The following is a 17,261-nucleotide window of genomic DNA, read 5'->3' as shown; positions in this document are numbered from 1 at the left end:
GAAAATAACAAAACAGCTATGGATGAGAAGTATCTTGTGTTTTAGTCCAGTAGCTTCTATTAGCAGCGCTTATTAGAATTGCAGATGTTGCTTTGGAATCTCCTCTTTGCCTGCGGACTGTTAATAAAATGGACTGAAAACTCAGGTCAGATTTCCTCAGGTTAGAAAGCTGGTGTTTTGACTTGAAACCTGCAAACTCAGTCGGCTCGTGGCTGGCTAACTGATGCTTTATGCCATTTTGTAACTGTGCCTTTTGAGGCACAACCTGGACAGGAGCCCGGACTTACCCAGGAGTTGGCTTTGAGCGAGCTTTGAAACAGGCTGGGAAAGAAAATTTTTGCTTATGCTTATACCTTGTTGTGAGACAGTATGTTTTCATGTCACAACAAGATGGGTAGAGCAAACAAACAGCTATTCCTGCTCAGCTGCAGTCACCATGTATCCTTTCATCCCTTGAAGAGTCCTGTGCTGTTTGCAGTGTTTTGGTATGCAACCTACAAACTCCCTGTGTTGAGGTGCTCATAGGTATGAACTCTGGAAGCATGCTGTGCTGGAGTCTGTTCTGATGGACTACATAAAGGTAACTGTAATTTCATGTATGTGGGGAAACCTAGCTGTGCTTATTTCTGTAGTATAAATGGATATTATCTGCATTTTTGGACTGCTTTAGAGCATAAGATGTATTTGAATTGCTGCTGGAATTTGGAGGAATGCTGGAAAACTGATTAAATAGCAAAAGAACTGCAATGCATCTTGAACTGAAGGTAGCTTAAGTAAGTCCTAATGCAGCTCTTCAATGTGGACTGCACTAATGGGAGTCCTGATTATGTAAGTATTGTATAGACTGACACTAAGCATATAGATGTTATTGCTAAGGGAAAATATAACTTCAATTTCTGTATAGTAGCTATTCACCTGAGTGAAAACTGTGCTTGTCTCTGGCTTTCTTCACAGCTAGTCTAGCATTTTCCTTATTTTTTTCTTGGATTCCTTAGCCTCACGTCTCATGTTCTTCTCTAGATCTGTTCTTTCATACTTGAGGTGTTCTGCTATCACCACCACCTTCTGGCATGACCTCATTGCTCCTTCTTTGTCAGCAATTGTCTGCCTCTTAAAAAAACAAAATGAAACAGATCACCATCTTCTATTGGTTAATCTCATACTTCCTATTTAGAAAGTATTTTTTCATCAATTAGATGAATTAGAATGAAATAGAAAATAATGTTGGAATACTGATATCACAAGTACTTAAAATAATCTTAATTAAAAAATTGTCTTAAATTGTGATTATTTTTTTTCCTAGTGTTTATTGTTTTGATTTTCAAGGCTTTCTCTGCAAATATATTTTAGAAATAGGATCTTCAGCTATGCAGTGTCTGGGGCTTTCAGAGGAGATACCAAAGACACTGAAAACATCAAGAAATGAACAAATATTGCATTGATGTTATTGTTGCTAACATCTTGTGCTGTTACATCAAAGCTAGGTTGTGGAATTTCTCTTCAGCCTAGGGCAACTATGGAAGGGATGACTTGTAACCATTTCTAATAGAGGTGCAACAGAATTACTGCAAGTTTGGGACTTGGTGTCACAGGAATTGCATGGCAGAGACGAACTCAGTCTACTTGAAATCTTTTCAGATGAATTCCATGCAGTTTAAATAAGCATTAGCTTATTTTTATATAGCCTTTTTATAGACTACCTGCTCCATCTTGTTTCTCTGTCTCTTCTGGAACTGCAGAGGCTTTCTCTGATAATCCCCCTGCTGCTAAGTATGTTCTTGCATTTTCTCTAACTGTGACTTCTTTGTTGCCACCTCCTCCTGGTTCCTCCACTCTTTTAGTTTGTTTCTGTAACCTAAAACAAAAATGATTATTAATTGCTATAGCAACCTTGAGTTTGCTTGAACAATCTTGGCAGGAGGAGAAGTTCTTAGCTTGAAGAGCTAAGCAGATTGCCTAAATGAAGGAAAGAGAAATTGGAATAAAGAGAAAACAGGTGCTGGTTAGTGATACTTAACATATGTCTGGTTGGTTTTGCAAATTAGTATTTAAAAATTAATGAATTGTCTACTTTCCCTCCTAACATCTGTAGGGGGATAAAAACCTGAATTACAAGTTTCAGATGTGCTTTTGGGAGGACACAAGAGACTAAGAGGAAGTTAGGGATACAAGTTAAGTGGATACTCTGACAGGGAGTCAAGGGATGGAGGACAGCACAAGGGGCAGGAAATGTTCAGAGAACAAGAGCTGGGAGAAATATTTAAAGTACATTTTCTTTGCAGAGTGAAAATACAAACATGAAACAAGAGCCTAGGAGATGTGACAAGCGAGGAGGCAATAAAAAATAAGGAAGTCTTAGATGTAAATGGGATGGTGATCTAAATAAGCTGTTTTTGTAGGAAGATTCATAATGAGAATAAGGGTTATGAAAGAAAGTCAAGGAGGCTAATATTCTCCTTATTCTGAAATCACGTGGGTAATTTGCATCACTGACTGACACGTAAGGTCATGGTCCAAACTAACTTGGGGTTCTTAGTCCTGCAGTTTCACTTGAATGCCTACTTTCTTTTCCACAAACAGAGTTGAGTAGGGCATGGTACTAATCTGAAAAAAAGAAAAAAAAGCTTACCAAGTCAGACTTGTTCTTTTCCAACCATGTGATTTAATAAAAGATGATAAAAAGTAAAAGATGCTACTTCTAAAAACCTGCTTCTCTACAAATACCCTCCCTTCAGCGTTATTTCTAGGCTGCAGCTCTTCGAAGTCACCCAAGGAGGTCGCTGTTTCCCCCAGTAAATACCATTCTTAAAAAAATACAGCATAGAAACGGCAATGAGGTGGTGCTAGAAGAGAATATGCTGTACTGTATAATTAGAACATTTCAAAAGGTAAACAGAAACGTGATGATTAGGATGCACCAGGGCTTGTTTCTGATACTGACGTTTCTCAGAGCTTTGCCTTTATTTTTTTCTTTATGCCTCCACAGCAGCAGAGGTAAAGAACAGAAAATGCTCTTACTGTTTTTATTTCATTTTATTTTATTTGTAGTACAAAAACTCTCCCTCATTAAGAACTTAGATTACTATGAGATGCCCTTATGTAATTGCAACCATGCCAAGGTTTTTGTCAAGAAAACATTCAGTAGTAGTTTTGGTGCTGTCTATAAAGTGTTTGGTCTTCATGGAAGTACCATAAGCTAGATAGAATTGGCTGAAGAAGTGAATTTGTGTAATGACCAATAGTGGTTCACTGTCAATTTTTCATTAATGACTTGGAATAAAGGTAATTTTAGGACTCAAAATTCAGAGTAACAGTAAATGGACAGAAGTATTGAAGTGTATTTGGAACAAGCAATGCTAAGCTTAGGAAAAACCTGCTGCTAAAAGATGCAGCTTTATGTACGCATGCACCTCAGGTGAAAATGTTTGTTCTCCACCTTGGAATTTGCCTGAGGGTACAAGGTGAGTCTGCTGGCTCCTTCACATTGTGTGCCATAATAGTCTTCTATTACATTAGCGGATACTTGGTTATATATATTTCTTCATACATAAACATGTATAGGTTTGGATATATACATTTGGCTGGCAGAAAACAAAGCAAAGAATACAGAGGTTTTACATTATTTTTCAGTTGTTTCCTTTTCACTTTAAAGGTCATTGTTGCTAAGCACGTATCCTCTGTGCTCCTCTGTTCTTTTTCCAACTTTGCTTTCATTTTTTTTCCATTTATTCCTGCTGCTCTTGTTTTTTTCAGTTTGTTCTTGTTCCTTCCCTCTCAACATCCTTCTTTCTGCTGCTCTTACTTTTTACCTTGCAGGTTTCTTCTTGCTGTTTTCCAGAAGGAATCTGAACAGGAATATAATAATACATGAGTTCCTTGAAAAATGATTTATCTGTTACAAGTTAATATTTGAAATTACTGGAAGGGATATGCTTTACATAATTCTTAAAGTAGATTTGGCTTACGTAGGACTCTCTCTGTCACTGTGGCTGACTGTGTCTGTTTATTTTTATGTAGAGTACCAAAAAGAAAAATGAGAGAACAGAATATCTAAATACTTGCCTTCATGAGACCTGTTAACTCTTACGTTTATTTCCTAGTATTTAATGTCTCAATATAAGCTATGTTTTCCAAACCTCTGCTAAGTTCATGTTTTCTCTTGTATTTTTTCCAAGTGTTTTGAAGTTGTAATAAATCAGAGAGTAGGCACAGGGAGTTTAGTCCCAAGAAAGAATAATGCTTTGAGGAAACTGGTATTAAAAAAGGGGAGGTGGGGGGCAGGGCTGACAGCTGAGCTATCAGCCAGAATCACTGCAGTGAAATCAGAAGGTTATGAACTGTCAGCAACACAGAACCAAGGATCTGTGGAAAGAGCTTGCATCAGCAGAAGTAAGGCTTGGGTCCCCATGGTCCTCCTGCCATGGCCCTGGGTGTTGATGCTCCTCAGAGCGAAGGAAACTGTTCTAGAATTTGCAGTGATTTAAGATGCTGCTCTCTAAGCATGTCCAATTTCTGTTTTTTTCTTTTTTAACCTCAGTCTGCTCTCTCTTCATGAAAAGGGATAGAGGAGCACTTTGAAAGCTAGTCTTAGAGATTTGTGTCTGGGAATTGGAGCTTTTGCTGGGCATTCTGTAGTGCAAAATGGGAATAGCTGCCAAGCGCTGCAGAGTGGCCCGTGCCCTTCTGTGCCTGCCTCAGCACCCAGCCTCCCTCTGCTTTGCGCCTCACTGCCTCTTTCGGTTTACGGAGGAGCACCTGCTTCCCGCCAAAACGAGACCTCCTCAGCGCTCCCTGAGGAGCTCCTTGTGGCTGCGAGTGCAGCTTTGTGCCTGCCAGGCTGGAGGAGGAGGCCAGCTGGGTGAGATGAGGAAGGTGAGGGTGCAGGCTCCTTGGAGCTGGACTCCGATTGGGTTCACCTGCTGCCCCTCGTGAGGTACTCACTGCCCTCACCTGCTGCAACATGGCAGGCGGAAGCTGCTCCTTCTGTTTTTGTCAACCTGCCGAAAAACCTCCACGAGTGGTGGCTTCTCCCCGTGCCTGCCTGCATGGCTAATACTTGGGCAAATAAATAACTAAGAGAATTAAGAGAAGGTCTGGTGCCCCTATCGCAGCACGTCTGAGGTAAGCCTCCAGCCGGGTTGAGGGGGCTGCGCTGAGAGGGCTGTGGGGAAGCGCCCCTGAGGGAGGAACCCCGCCCTCAGAGCGGGGCTGCGGGTACCCTCAGGTGGGGCCGCTGGGGGGAGGCAGCGAGCTGTGCGGCTGTGTGGTAGCAAGTAACGTGCGCTGGTAAGTATGCTTGTTTTTTGTGTTTTTCATCATGAAGGAGTTGTTTCAATGTGTGTTTGCATCCATGAATCCATGCTATTTGTTGTCTCTGTGGCGCCGCCTGCCAACCTGTTGCCGTGTGGGCTCTGCTGGTTGAGGTGACCACTGGAAGCAAGTACCAGAGCCAGGCAGAGGTCATGACTGTCTGTGCAGGGTTTGGTCATCAGAGAGGCCTTCATCCTCCTCAGGAGGGGTGGGCAGGCTGGTGTTGCTGGCTGTCTTGCTGTGAGCAGCTGGACTTGTTCCCCAGTCTCCTGAAATCTGATGAGCTGCCATCCCCTTCCCCCACCTTGTGCCATCTCCTCACAGGTACTTTTCATCCCTCTGATTCTTTTGTTTCTGGTTTTCTCGGAAAAACACAAACCTTTCCAAACCTAATATGGCCAAATTGTTGTCAGAGTAGAATGGTGTTGATCTGGGCAGTAAGTTTTTGGATACTGTGGTGATTGCTTGTTCAGACTAGAAACATTTCCATCTAGCGGTAAACATTTTCTATTAAAGTATTGATTTTTATTTTTATGTAATGTTCTCACACCTTGGGAATGTGTCAAATTTTAAATGGGATAAAGTTACCGTTTTTATCTCATTCTGGGTAACAGATTTACTCTGTTGTGCAATATTTTGGCTTTTTGAAGAAAAGGTTGTTTGTTTGGTCTTTCTGCCTCTGTCTTATTCCTTGCTCCCCTTGAGTTAATCAAAAACACCAGGAATTTTATTTTTTGTCTTCAGTTATGGTGGGGGGGGAAAAAAAAAAAGCAACAGGTACATCATTAGGACTGCAGTAAACCTTGAAACAAAGAAACCAGGTTAAATGTTAAAGCTTTGATACAAATAGCTATTAGCTTCTAATAAATGATTTGTCCTAATCAACTTAAATGCTTCACTGACTGCTCTCCTAAAGGCTGAGGGTTACACTTCACAGGTGTCTGTGGACAAATGATAGAAGGCCATGATATGGAGCACAGGAAACTGGAATATGAGACAAGGTGTGTTGTGAGCTTGGAGCTGCTGCTCGCCTCCTGGATAACCTCACACAAGCTTTGTGTCTCTGAAATTCTGCTGCCTACTGTGAAAGCCACCAGAAAATCCATTTTCTGTTTCTAGGTACTACCTTAGAGCTAACAGGTGTGCCTAAATCTCTCTGTTTATTGCAAACACATGCGCTAGTAAGGTATATATGGAGAAGGTCTGCTTCAGTAGGGTGGTTTAGAGGAAAAGAAAATCCAGCTTCTATGTCTGCTTATTAAAACAATTTGCAATCCGATTTAAAAAAAAAAAATAGCCATGAATCTTCCACTTATATATAATTTGTGTAGTTACAATATTTCTGATTTAGTGGTGCTTGCTATATCTTGTTTGGGGTTTAATAATAGTGGAATTGGTTTCAATGGAAGTTGATCGTTACCATTTGAAAAAAATAAACTAATCCCTGAATACCAGAGTTTTCTTGGATCTTTTAAGCAACCGCTAAGCAAAAGCACAAACTCAAGTGTCTGTATTTTTCTTGTTCATTCTCATTTGCAATAATTTATAGTAATATACTAAGCCTTTGTGTACCCTTGCTATTTCTTACTGAAATAACTAGAAAGGTGCATATGATGATGTTCAGTATGCTGCTAAGAGATCTTCTTGTTCATTAACTGTACCTACAAGAAATTCTGCCTTGTGATTTTGCCTGCTATTATTACTGCTCCTTCCAGATATTTTGAATGCTGTATCCACCCTTGTCTGCTTGTCTGATGTTCTTCATGGGTTAGTGTGCAGCTTCCATATCCTAGAAATTTATGCCAATTTGCATGTGCATATGGTGCATATAGTGATAAGGGAGTGCTGATTCATCTTCTGGTAAACAGCTGAAATTCTTGTACTATTTTTTTGTTATCTCGGACACATTTCTCATAAGAGTAAAATCGGTGTTTCTTCAGGATTTGCATGTAAGACATCACCACAACTGCCGCAGCCCATAGTTGTACAAGTACCCCAAAGGGAGTTGTATTGCTCTGCTGCTGGGTCTGAAAATTCTGCATGAGAACCTAGAACATAAAGATATCTTGAAGTTGTGTGAATTTACTGGTGATTAAGAGCTGAGGAAAGATCAACTATTTTCCTCTCTAATTTAGAGTTCAGGGTTCATGCTAAGAGTTAAATCTATGTCTACAGAGTGCATAAAGAATTGCCATTTGCTCTGTGGCTTGTTGGTTTTTCTTTCTGTCTTGTAATTATCTGTTGATGCAACTGTTCCTGTGTTGTTCTGTTGTTTTTTCTTTTTAATACCAGACAGGCTACTTACTACGCTAAGAGTCCCTACTGTTTCACTTTACCCAAAGACCAGCTTTTGAACCAGTGAGGACTAAACAGCTGAGACCTCAGGATATGCTTTTCACCAGGACTTAATTGTTTTCCACTACTACAGCTATATTTTTCCAGTGCTGCTGCTACGGAGGGGTTGTAAGGAATAATGGTGTTCTACTACTAGTCAGCGCTGTGTGTGGATGAGTCCTTCTGTTCGTAGATATAGGTCACTTAGCAGTTGACAACGTGATTTTATGTGCAAATGAATAACTGTTGAGCTGCCTTAACTTTATGCTGATGATTCAAAGCAATCTGTAGCTCAAGACTGGCAGCACTTAGTGTATTGTATTGCGTGTGAACCATGAATGAAACCAGTTGCTGACATAAGTACATAGTCAAAGGCAATCCAGGAGAAAGGACAGAACTTTGCTGCCATAGGACTTTGTCAACTTTTGCAAACTGCTTTCTTCTTAATCTTTGGGAAGTCTCCTCTCCTTCTCTCATGTACTGCTTTTTAGAATTAATTGTTTTTAATCTGGATTTTTATTTCTGCATTTCTTGGTGGCTAGAAGAGCTCAAAAGACTTGATCCAGATTCAGGCTGTAAAATCCTGTCTTTAGAGTACAAAAATAAGAGGAGGAGTAAACTGGGGGAAACAACAATAAAATTGACTCTCATAATTTGAACTGTAGATGCCAATTGAAAAATAAAAGCTTAGGGAAGTGAAGGAAAACCTTGAGGCTTGATTTAAGTGCTGCCTTAACCTCTCACTATGTTTTGCACAGCTGTAAGCCCTGAAACTCTTCAGAATAATTTGTCAGTGCTATATAATGAACAGCTCATGTAATTGTAATGGCCCTTGCAGGTAGCTGCTTCTCTCCTTGGAGATCACTTGTTCTCTCATTACTGAGGCTGGTGAGTTCCGTTCTGGCTTCTACAATGAAGATGCAAAGATTTGTTCATTGGTGCCCAGCACATTTTATAATGGTGAATATTTTAATATTGTCGTTTCCTTTCTGTAGTTTACACAACTTACCATTCAAAGATCCTGATTTTGGAAACTCATGGTCTGAGCTTTATTTTAGGAATGATGTGACTCCATAGATTGTCATGACTTTAGCAGCAACAGCAGTAAGTTCTTTATGTGAGAATTTACCTACAAAAAATGTCGTTTCACATTGCAATGAATAAGTTCAGTATTAATATTCTGTGAAGACCTATTTGGAAGGGTTGGTGGTGGTTCTTTTTTTCCTGAATGTGACTCTAACAGGTACATTTGCAAACACAGAGGCTTTACTTTGCTCCGTCTTGAGGTGAACCGTAGACCAGGAAGTTGATTTTCGTACTCCTTATTGCCCACTGCTCTCCTTGCCAGAATTCTGGAGTGGTAAAAACAAACAAACAAAAAATCACTCTGAACATTGAATATGTGGAATATGACCATTAGAGCTTAGCATAATTTTTATATAAAACATTTTGCTTACTAGAATGAGGGATAAAGCCAAAAATTATTTTGTGATCCTAATTGGATATTTTATTTTATTGACTGATTGTGCTTTGAGGACGTTTGCTATAAATTCCACTGAAGCTGCCCTCTTTGAGCACTTAAAGTAAATAGATACTGATAGACTTGTCCAGGCTATATGGTGAGTTGTAGAGAATAAGCTGTGTTATCAGTCTTTCCCCTATTTCCAGAGTCCCCGGTACTCAGCAATACCTCAGTCTGAAACTTGACTTAACTGGCTGCTTGAGACCAAAGGCCTGGAAAACATAACCATGTGGTTAAGTTTTCTGCAGTGTCACCATGTATCTTGCTTTAAGTAATGCATTTTCTGCAACTTATTTTCTTCCAGAATCCATCCAGCCTGAAGCGTGTGGTTTTGTGTTTAACTTGAAATTCATGAAGTCTTGTGTGTTTTTTTTCTCAACTTTAGAAGATCTCATCAAGCAGAAAGCACTTTGATAAGAAAAGTAAAAGAAAGAATGTTTTAGGGAAGTGGGGTAGATGAAGACATTTCTTTCATATGAAGAGCAATAATTTATTGAAACCTAGGAGCATTACTTGTGCTTTGACTAGAAAGAAGCGTAGTGAGTTCAAGGTGTCGCTCTGCTACAAGCGTGCAAACTCCCATTATAAATAACATTCTTCCTAAGGACAGAAGAGCAGGCACAGGGCAGAAAGCATGCATCAAGCTTAGCTTAGCTAGGTTGTGGAGGGCAGGCTTTGTCCCGCTTTGCTCTGTGTGGCCTCACTGCAAGCACTGTGTGCAGGTAAGTGGGCACCACAATATAAGAAGTATGTAAAACTATCAAAGAGCATAAGGGCAGCAAAGATTGGGAAGAGTCTGAGAGCCAGGTGTGTGAATAATGGCTGAGGTCCCTTGGTTTGTTCAGCCCAGAGCGGAGGGAAGGCATCATGGTGGCTGCAGTTCCTCACAAGGAGGGGAAGGGGAAGGGAACGCATGGAGCTGTGTCAGGGAAGGGGCTGCTGGGGGTTGGGGAGAGATTCTGCACCAGAGAGCAGTGGACATGGCCTCAAGCTGCTGCAGTTCAAGAAACATTTGGACTGTACTCTCAGACATAGAGCTTGATTTTTGAGTGGTGCTGTGTGAAGCCGGGAGAATGGTCCTTGTGGGTTCCTTTCAACTTGGAAGACTCAATGATTCAATTCTATAATTCTATGAAAGTTCCCTAAGAATGCTTAGATGCTGCTGTAGACAGACGTTTTAATCTTAAGAGAAGAACCTGACAAGGGATTCCTGACAGTATAAGCAGGTGGCAGTAACTGTTCTTTTTCACTATGAATATGGTCTAGAGAAGCCACTATTGTTGGGCTACAGTTGTCAAGAATTTCCACTATGATGCTTACTGTATAAGACAAAGTAATGGACAATAATGTAAAATTAAGGTGCCTAAAACAAAAGCAAAGGAAGTGGAAACATAGTCTACGTCTTGTTTTCAGAACTTTTATGAAAAGTTAAAATGAAAAGTATTTTACGTTTATGCAAAAAAAAAAAGTACTTAGTCAAAATTGCAGAGCGGTCAAAGCAGATTTCTGTTTGTGTAATACCACATTCAGGCTTTCTGTTGGCTTTCTTTGTTCAGATCTCTAAAACTGAAGACCAGATCTTGGTCAGGCTGGGCAGGGCTGTTTTATTCAGAATAGTTTTCCTCTGAACATCTGTGCTGCAGCTGCGGCTCAGTGCCATTGGTCTCAGCGAAGAAGTAGCCAAACCATGGATGAGAGAATAGCTTAAGTTCCAAATTTGACTTTCTGAAAAAGTGGTTATGGTTTTTTAACTGCCTCACCCCAAGAGAAATTTGTGACTTGTTGTTAGTCTCTTCTGGCAAGTGTTATGGATTTCTGCTAGTCTTATACATTCTTAATGTCTAAGGTGGTGAAAAGAATGACTTAGCTTAAATAAGAGCTACTGGCACTGTGCTCCAATTGGGAATTGAGGCGCAAGTCAAAATTAATGAAACAACTCTTCATGTTTAAGTTTGTCATTAAAGACTTTCTACAGGCAAAAATTACAATAATACAATTTTTTTTCCCCCTGAAATCTGTTAGCAGCCAGCAGTAGTAATGGGACTTTCTTAATTAATAAAAAGTTCCAGGTAACCTATGAGCCACACTGGAGCTGCTAGATCAATATTGCCCATTTTCTGACCTATAATCCTAGGAAATTCATTGTTTGTTTTTTTTTTAAAAAAGAGGGCAAGATGATCTGTAAAATAGTGCTCTCACTTCCTGACGCAGCCCTAGGAGACTTTTTTTGCTGGCATCAGCTAAAACGTAAGGTTAAACTGTAGAAGTAAGCAGCAGTAGATAATCTTTCCACTGTGTATTTAAGGGACTTGCTTCCTAAAAGTGGGAACCTCAGACCCAGAGAGGAAGGAGCAGAATTTTCATTGAAACAAGCAAGCTATTCTGCTGTGGGTGTTCAGTGCTTTTCTCTGCAGAGCTGTCCTGTGGTACCACACGTTAAGGCACCAGCAGAGAGAGCCATTGTTTCAAGGATGTGTAAAAGCTCTATAGACCACTACGATTTGCTGTCAGGGCACAGCACTGGTTTGTGTTATTGCAAAAGCTCATGTTACTTCTTAGGCAGGAAAAAAAAGTTAAGGGAGGACCTTCTTTTAGGCCTTTCCCCGCTCACAAATACCTGGACAACGTTGCATAAGGATCACCTAACAGTTAGAATGATGTACTTGGTACTTCTGCTTTTTTATGCATCTTGCAGGGTATAGCCTGGAGTGACTGACTTAGCATTTATGCAGAGCTTTTTGTCTTAAAGAGTCAGAGAAGTCTCATTTCCCTTGGGATGCTGGGCAGAAAAGGGCTGAGGGAAACATGAATTCCATCTAAATATGCATGCATGGACCTCGTAACTCATGTCAAATGTGGTGGAGATCAAATTCAATGTAACAGTGTGAACAGTTCTTTCTAAAGTCATTAATGCCAGTTGAGGCTTAGAACATCATCAGTGCTGCTGAAAATGCGGCATCTTTTGTGTGGGAGAGTTGCTATTGTCCTGTTCTGAGCTTTCTTCTGAGAGGGTACACTAGTCTTGTTCTGGTTGTAAAGATGGTAATCCAAGCCCAAGATGGAACACAGCATTCCCAGCTGTTCTCTTGCCTGAGACTATTTGCAAAGCTAAAACAGGGCACGTGTAGCTGCTTGGCATCTGCTTGGCCTGTGAAAAAAAATATATATTTAGGATTTCAGCATTGGAACAAATCTCAACAGGAAGGTTGACTGAAGTTGCAGTTTCACGCCTTGCTACATGCTGGAAGCTTCCTGAACTCTGGAACAATTGAGGATGATCTTAGTTGGTGGATGATCTCTTACCTTGCCAAACCTTTGTAGTGTGGGGGTAATGAAATCTGAAACCAGGCAAGTTTTTCATGGTCCTGAATTTCATCACAAATCACATCTTGCACTTCCCAATTCTTGCCTGGGGGAGAAAAACTCTGTCTCTGGAAAGGAGGCAACGCCTGCATTGTTCCCCTGTGCTGGCTGATTATACTGACTTAATCATAATTGAGGAAGGAGTCAGATACCAGCTTTGTATGTGATACTGGCATGTAGAGCCCTGTACAATCCTGGACCTGTTCTGATGAGACAGCAAGAAGAAAGTAGTGGTGGCAGTATGAAAAATAGCTTTGCTGGTATCTCTTTCACTTGTCTCTAAAAGTTATGAAGTGCAGATTGAAGAGCAAGGAAAGCACCTTTTGGCAAACAGAACACCTTTAAATACTCAAGAAATCATGATTTTGGGAGATCTACTTCAAGCATCAAGAAACTACAGTATATGCTAAGAAAAGCTGAGCCTATGTGGTTCAGACTATGGAATAAAAATATCTAGAGGTAGAGATTCTTTAAATGAGATTATTTTCTTCCAAGGACAACCATAACAAAAAAGGAAGCTTCCCAAATTATTTATTTATTTATTTTTGCATTTGTTTGAGCTTTCAGGAGCTCCTAGGCTGGAATGAATTTTCACTAATACCTTTACAGGTTTAATTCTTGTTATTTCATATTGTGGTAAGTTTAAGGACTTGACGTCACAGAGCTAACCAGGTGCAGAAAGAATCAGGAACACAAGGAATGAATGCTTGCTGCTCTGGATGGTGTTAAGGTATTACTCTTCTTACTGCTCTTCCCTCTGCTTTACAGCCTCCCTTCTCCCTCACCAGAAAACTAGATCTTAAAAATAAGAGGAAAGAATTGTAATTGCCTTGTTCTGCTTCTACAGCAGTGGATAATAGTGGGAAGCACTCATGAAATTAGAATAATGGGAGTTTTCAAGTTATCTCAAATCAGTGGTTTTCCAAGCACTGCACCAAAACTGCATAGCCTATAATGGAAAGCCCTTTATTTACATTACTGGAATCCTGCAGAACTTTTGGCATGGGGGGATGCACCTTATCTTTCTCACCTCTTTTTCAGTTTAAAGACTTTTCACCTTTGTATGACCTTAATGATCTGAGATTTCAGGCGTTCACGAACTTCAGCTCCTTAGCACAGTATCTGCACTGCAGGAAGTAGTACACTGGCCTGAAAGATCTAGGGGCTTTTGGTAGGCTGTTGTAAGGAGAAAGAAAAGGAAAAGGAACTAACATAAGAATGAGTTCTGTGGAAACAGCTCTAGAGGGAGTTTTCAGAGCCGAGATGTTCAGTTGTTATGGGCTTACTAACAAGAAATTCCATATGTGTGGAGTTCAGAAGAAGAGAAATCAACTAAGAGATGAAACCCATGCTGTGTGAAAAGGTGTGCTTTAGGAACTTCCCTGGTGTGAGCAATGGGTAGCTGGGAGAGTTAAGAGGTTTAGCTAACAAATGCTGGAGAATAACAGATAAGAGAATGAAACTGCCTCACTAATGCGCTGCACTGTTTTCTTTAGTGTTAAAAACAGCAGGAGAGAGCTGGTATTGCTCAGTGTTAGCAGTTCTTGTCTGATACACTCACGAAGGTTTTGTACATGTGAAGTACAAAAAAGAACATATGGATCTTTTCCACCAGTTTTCTTTGTTGAACTTTGCTCCGTTCCATTGTCCTCCTCTTGGACTTCCATATGCCTGAAGTTCAGCTTAAGTTACCAAGTGCTGTACCACCGTGAAGCATGGCTTTCTGTGTATGATCTTGGGTGATGACATGTAGAGACTGAGCCTGACGTGACATCCACAGCTGGCCAGCAAAGATGTTATGGCTTACTCCAGTTTTCCAATTAAATCAATTGTGTGACTGGGCTGATGGCAGCATTAGAGTGATACGGAGGTCACTGTCGCATAACTATCTGAGTTGGCTTTTCATGTGATCTGTGTGATGCTGATCTTCTACCAAGAGTGCTATTTAGAATAGCAAGCACTGCATTTAAAAGCTGCTTAAAAGAGGAAAGTGCTGGGTTTTGGTACCTAAAGAGTTACAGAAGCTTTTCTTATAGTAAGCATCTTAGCAAGAAGCGGCTTTCTGGATTCATTTTAGTGATGTGTGACATGCCCTTGATACTTAAGACTCAGTTACAGGTGATATGTGTGCCTTGCTTCTATTTAAACAATGAGGAATTTATTGCTCTGTGACACATAAACTCACCAACAACCAAAAAGGTATTAGTCTCAGAAAACATGTAAGGTATGACAATAGGAACAGAAGGGCAATATTTGATTAGGAGTGACTAGTCTTTTGTTCAGAATAGCCAACATATATCTAGATCTTTTTAAATTACTTTTAATCTGAAATTTAGCTTTTGAGCTGCATTTTAAAAAAATGTAGTGTTTTTCCTCATCTCTGAACTGAAAAAAAAATATGCATTTAAAAAAATAGAATAAAAGGAGGGATAAACTGGCCATGACTCAAGACTTGGGGAACTAAATTGAGCATTAAAATAGATTTGTACCGTCAGTTTCCTTAGACGTGAACATTGCCAGGCTTAATGAGAAAGTACTGAAGCAGAATGACAGTTTCTTATTAACTCGACAAGACTTGTCTAGCTATTTCCATGCTGCTTTCTCTTGCTCATTAATGACCTTCTACACTATAAAAAGAACAACTCAAACACTCTAAGCCCTTGGGAAGACCTTTTTATATGGTCTATCAGATGCTAAATGGCCTGCTAGCAGTGAAGAAACAACCCTGTGAAATGCTGATCAAATTTTTTCTTGTTCTTATGCCTAGACAAAAAAAAATTATAACTGATTAAATTGTCTGTGGCAAGATAACAAATGCAGGTGGCACACTAAGCCTGAGTCACTCATGTCTGCACTTCATTCCAACCAAATCCAAGTTGACTTCAAAGTAATGGAGTCACAGCTGTAAGTAGCTCGGAAAGAAGATAAAGCTGTCAGACTTTCCATGAACAGCACTGTGAGTGAACTGCCTAGAAGGAAAATGTTTGTCATTGACCCATTATTCTAAAAAAGCAAAAAGTGTAGCAGGAAGGAAGTTAAAATAACATGGATGTAAGTGATTGCTTCCTTCATGTGCTGGCTGCGTATCTCAAGGGGGTAAATGAATTCTTTTGTTAGAGTCTGAGCAGCTTCTTGCAGAAGGAACTGAAAAGCAAATGGCGTCCAGGTCTGCTTTGTTAGCCTGAAGATTGCTGCTGCAGTTGCTTCCTTTCAGCTGCATAGTATTGCATAAATAATTCCTAGTAGTGACTGGCTGTGAGTGGCCCGGTTACCTGTAACAGAGCTGCTCCCTATGATAGGGGAATTGGTAAATTGTGATTTTTTTGACAGTGAGTTAACTTCCTTCTCATTGAGTCCAGTGGGCTCTACTTATCTGTCGGTATGGGTAGTGGCTGTGGGAGGAGCAGCTCGTAATACCTCAAAGATTAAAGCTGTACAACTCAGCACAGTGGACCCTTCAAACATATGCTTTTTGTTGCTGTTGTTGTTCTAAGGGTCCATTAGGCATTTGAAGCTCAGGAAATTTGCGCTGAAAGCTGTTGATGACTTCCAGAGTTATTAGCGGTTTTCATTGTTGTCCCAGATAAATCTGAATCTGTAACAGTTTCTAAAGTGAGATGAAAATTGAATTTTGTTTTTTGTTTTGAGTTCATCTGAATTGTGAATTGATAGGCATGAGGAGAGTTCTTACACTCAGCATCAGTACAAGTCTATTGAATCTAGAAGTATCTAGGCACCTATGTAAAATCAAAATAAATGTCTGCACAATTCCCTTTGGACTGAGATTAGTGATTTGGCATGATATGAAATCCCTATCCTCTAACCTGAAAAGCTTGCAGCTGTAAAAGAAACAGTATTTAATAATAGACCAATACTTGATTTCAATGGAAGCATTGTCTGAGTAGGGACATCAGAGCTTGATTCCAGAGCACCAATAAAAAAATATAATAAAATAGCCTTTTTTATTTATTGGGCACTCAGACTTGAAGACTCCCAGGTGCCTATTAGTCTAAGGGCTTGTCTATTCAGGAAAGTTAGTGTGCAATAAGTTGGAATATGAATTTACAATGCACCAATTCCTCTGCGTTCCCCCCGTGCTTGAATGTTCCTAGCGCACAGTAATGGTGCCTTTCTCTGTGGCAGCTCTCTCAGCTTTGAAAATAAAGTAAATCACATTATACTTAATGCCTGTGTGGTGAGTGAATGCTGAGTAGCCAATGCTCTCCAAATCTGAACTCAAATTTTCTCCTCGCTGCTAAGGGACTTGGATGCTGTTCAGTAGAATTCTAGCTTTGTGCACTGAGATAGCAGGATCATATCTTACTTTTTTAGAAAGGAGGAAAATAGTGTGTATTCAAAAGTCCTCATGCTTCAGTCTTCGATACAACTTTGGGTATGTAGGAGTTTAGATCAGGGACCTTGAGTATAATTGCATGTAGAGTGTCATATTCGATGATCTTTTACAGCTGACAGTTGCTGAAGGAGCTTACCTGTTTCTTAGTCAGTTTTACCACTATGTCCTTGAGCTTGGCCAAAAGTGCATCTGTGGCTGTTTTGTGAACCACATGGAGGTTCGCTAATATTTTCACCTAGTTTTAAGCCCAGACCCATTCAAACAAATGTTATCCTGACAACAAGAACATGGAGAACAGATGGAGGAGAGAAGGAAGGTGGATATTGCTGTGGCTTGGTTTTTTTTGTTTGTTTTTGTGGCAGCACTGAAGTTTGCCTA

At 40.1% G+C, this 17,261-nt stretch overlaps 1 protein-coding gene across 4 annotated transcripts in view; it reads left to right on the top strand.

The window, feature by feature from the left end:
• Positions 1 to 302: 302 nt before the first annotated feature.
• The window catches only part of ALS2 (alsin Rho guanine nucleotide exchange factor ALS2), a 216,372-nt gene continuing 199,413 nt past the window's right edge, over positions 303 to 17,261 (top strand). For 2 of the 4 annotated variants that reach the window (XM_046943916.1, XM_040703897.2), the window contains exon 1: positions 5,236 to 5,286. The gene's annotated coding sequence lies outside the window, so the exon portion shown is untranslated. Of the gene's footprint in view, positions 5,122 to 5,235; positions 5,287 to 17,261 lie in introns of those variants that run through there. The other 2 variants (XM_046943915.1, XM_015289451.4) reach the window with 2 other exon arrangements.

The sequence above is a fragment of the Gallus gallus genome, chromosome 7, assembly GCF_016699485.2.
Source record: "Gallus gallus isolate bGalGal1 chromosome 7, bGalGal1.mat.broiler.GRCg7b, whole genome shotgun sequence".
Classification (NCBI taxonomy): Eukaryota; Metazoa; Chordata; class Aves; order Galliformes; family Phasianidae; genus Gallus; species Gallus gallus.
Note: the sequence above shows the minus strand (reverse complement) of the source record. Positions and strands in the feature narration are given on the sequence as shown.